The sequence below is a fragment of the Astatotilapia calliptera genome, chromosome 12 (genome assembly GCF_964374335.1).
Source record: "Astatotilapia calliptera chromosome 12, fAstCal68.1, whole genome shotgun sequence".
Lineage (NCBI taxonomy): Eukaryota > Metazoa > Chordata > Actinopteri > Cichliformes > Cichlidae > Astatotilapia > Astatotilapia calliptera.
In genome coordinates this window covers 2180391-2184116 of record NC_137433.1, presented here as the reverse complement: position 1 = coordinate 2184116, position 3726 = coordinate 2180391, and the positions used below count along the sequence as shown (strand labels likewise).

At 40.5% G+C, this 3726-nt stretch overlaps 1 long non-coding RNA gene across 1 annotated transcript; it reads right to left on the bottom strand.

Moving 5' to 3' along the window:
• On the bottom strand, positions 1-1462 carry LOC145432207 (uncharacterized). The gene is made up of 3 exons (XR_013912485.1): positions 1385-1462; positions 1221-1289; positions 1-416 (listed from the first exon to the last, which is right to left on the bottom strand). It is a non-coding gene; the product is annotated as an uncharacterized LOC145432207 (long non-coding RNA).
• Positions 1463-3726: the final 2264 nt, after the last annotated feature.

The following is a 3726-nucleotide window of genomic DNA, read 5'->3' as shown; positions in this document are numbered from 1 at the left end:
TGGCTTTAAAAGTACTTTAGTGATGTTAAGCCTTGTAAAAGAAATTTGTAAACAACACAGTATTACAACAGGTTTTAACAGAATGTCAAGTATAAAAATTTCCCCCAAAGTAGCAAAAAAAAATAGAATTAAATAAAATTGTGCACAAGTAAAAGAATTAGTCTTTTTTAAGTCCAAATGGTACCGGTGGGGCCCATAGAATTCATCTGACAAGGAGTGTGCGTGTGATTGTCTGTCCTACCGTACTACTTGTACAGTAGAGGACTGTAGTCCATCAATGTGCAAATGAGTGTGCGTGTATATGTATATCGCCTCCTAGGATCTTGGGTTGGCTCGCCATCCAGTGAACACTGGAACACTCTGGGTTCTGGAATCGCTGACCTGGTCTTTGGATTCGTCCCATATAAAAACCTGACCTATAAACAATGGCCAAATATATGTCACGTGCCCTTTAAGGATAACTCTCACAAATTAAACTAAAGTAGTGTCACAGTGCAGTAACTACTATTCAGATCAGCTATCATCAATTCAATCATCATCAGTTCAGTCATGTTGTACAACATTAAAATATCAAGTTTCAAAGGTCAAAGTATCAATATCCAAAATTTCACAGTATCAAGGTTCAATTATTTGTAACCTGCAGTAACATTAAAGATTATCTACAAGGTTGCAAACATGCAGGAATTATAGTCACCATATAATTCACTTTCATTGTAAACATTAATTACATCCATCAAAATAACTCACTGTACATATATATCTAATCACAAATAAATAAGTATATTACCCCTTTTAAGAAATGGAATAATATGCAAATGCTTATCAGAAATTGAACAAAGTGCAAATAATCAATTTCAATAACACGTAAACACAAGGACTCAGTCCACAAATAGGAGTATTAAAATAGACGTGCTTAATCCCGCTTGTACCATAGGCCTACCAGTACAAGTGGAAATACACTAAAAATTACCTCCAAGTGTTCAATACTGAGTATTGTAAAACAACTGATTGACATCAAAATTTAAACAGGAAGCAGGATAAAGTCTGATTACAATTATCTCTCATAAAGTTATTTTTAGCTGCTTTAACCATTTACAGCTTTTCACATGTTAATGACTTAGTTAACGATCTAACTAGCATAACAACAGCGTTTCAGAGACATCGAACAACTGTACCCACACTCCGCACATCACATGTCTGATTAGCCACATTTAGCTTACCGCCGTCGAGTGGATGCTCAGCATTTACATGGAGCCACAGCTCAGTAAACCCTCCGGTTTCGCTCTGCCCTTGACAACAACAAGTGCAAATACATAATTTGTGAAAAATACCAGTTTAGATGGTATTTCTTTTAACTCGTTAGAGGTTAATTTCTCCAGCTTACCGATAACAAAAGTTTTAGTCCGTCTGCTCTGTTCGGCTGTAGAAGCAAGAGACTGAAAACTTGGGAGCTGGTACTAAGGAGGGACAAGAGCTGCCTAGAGCTTCACCGATTGGCTGACATGTGAGGAGTGGGGTAAAACAATTGGCTCTCATCAGAGCTCATCAACCCTCTGAGAAAACTTAACCCTTGTTTGACCAGAGCATATCATATATAATCTGCATCCCTTCTATGTTTAAATAAATATTTTGATCTCATTTCACTTTCATTAACAGGGACAGTAAGAACAGAACAATGAACATTAAATGTTTTAATTTTTCTTCTCTTTTTGTTTGAGATGATTTTAGGAACTGGGTTACATAAGCACAGCCTGTTGTATTATAAATACCAAATGTGCATATTGGGCTTTCCAAATTAATCTGTTCGCTGAGTCACATGTATTTTCACAGTAAATTTGTCGGTGTCTGGTTTTTGGCGCAAGATACTAACAACATAAGTTGAGGCTGAATTCCAGTGTGTTAAATAAACTGCTTCTACCGAGATACTAATAACATACTACGATGGACTAGTTGCAGCCACTTTACCTTCCACATTTAATTTTGTCTAATACTGGCTTCTGTAGCAATAATACGTTAGAATTTCTTCTGAAGACGCGGCCATTAGTCCAGTACATTGAAGTCGAGGTTTGTTTATTTTGTTTATGGTGTCAGTGACGTCCTGGCTTTTGCCGGCTATGAAATAGAAGTTGATTTAAGGAAAAGCAGATGCTGGCTTCACGGTGCAGTTGAACGCTGGCAACGCGAGAGCGAAACACGTCCGTAGATTTGGTTTATGATACGGCCGTGTTCCGGTGGTGCGGCCATGACGTGCAGTAGTGGTTGGTGCTAGTTTTAGTACATTGGATAGAGGTTTGACGGTGGTTTGTGGCGTCAGTCGAGTTTTAAGGGCTGCGGTCATAATACAAAGTAAAATTTTAAGTACATAGAGTAACACCTGGTTTATGATGTCAGGTATAACTTCGGGGATGCAAGCATCACTTTTATGATGCGACTTTGCCCCGTTGTGGCGGTCATAAGCGCAGAGAAAGGGGTATTTTGGTCTATGGTGCAGTGTGCTTTAAGAAGATCTAATAGTTGAGCTCAGAGGTTTCTGTGCAAATTTCTGCTGATGAGAGGCGCTCTCTGTGTGTCACACTGATGGTGTAACGCGCTGTGTGTGTAAGGCGCGCTCTGGCCGTGGGTGAGGCGCGCTCTGAGTGTGCTTTTTGTGTGTGTGTGAAGTCTGAACACAGTGACAGTGACGGTTGATGTGTTTGATTAGGAGGACATTAGAGCAAAGACACATTTTAGGATCAAAGGTTGATGCCTAGTGTACCTGTGGAAATAATTTTGCCCTAGGAGTGGCGACCCTCCTGTTCGTGGACGCGCGGCCAGGACCGGCGGCGTCCGGGTGCCGAGGTGGTGACTTGGGGAGGTGAGGGCCCCCGCATAGCTACGGAATAACACTGGGACCGCAGCGTAATTGCGGGTTCACATTTATTCCGGACTAGAACAAGACACATTTTGCGAACAAAGGTTGAGTCTAGATTAGTAAAGAAATATGAAAAGGTTGAATTCCTCGTTTCAGTGGTTGAAATTGTTGTGTGCCTGTCCCCTGACGAGTGTGAAATTAAAATAAAGAGGGAATTTGGAGCCACATAGAGATAGACGGGCATAATTGGATGTATTACTCTGTGGTGTAATAAAAATAAAAAGGAGAGATAGTAAGAGGTGTGCAGTGGAGAATTATGGAGGAGTAGAGAGAGGAATGTGTTGGGAGACTGGCGTACAGTTTACGCTGTCAAGGTAGGCGGGTTGCCTGCTTATCGGTTTAAAAGTGATGAAAATGAAATTAAAATAAATCTCTTAGTGTGTTAATACAGGAAGCTGCGGACCTGGACCAACTGCCCCCACAAGCACAGCGGCCGAAGCAAAATTATAGGTAATGGGAACCACACCCAGCACGAATCAGCAGCTGTGAAAAAGACAGCAGCGAGGAGAGAATTAGAGGAGAAATTAAGAGAAGTTTTAACACATAAAATTGGGGCCAACGGACTTGTGGAGGTTGGGAAGGCGTCCGGAGCATCACAACAAAAAGGTGAAACAAAAACACACAAGCAGAGAAATCTGAGAGAAAGGCTCCTTTTAAGGTAACGCCTAGTTTGAGAAAAGATAAAATTAACCTGCTTTTATACAAATGCACATACACGCAATGAAGAAACAGCTTACACTCATGAACACGTGAAGATTTTCCAGCAAGGCTACAGCAGCGAAACTTAACATACATCTGGTGTTAAAGGATAAATA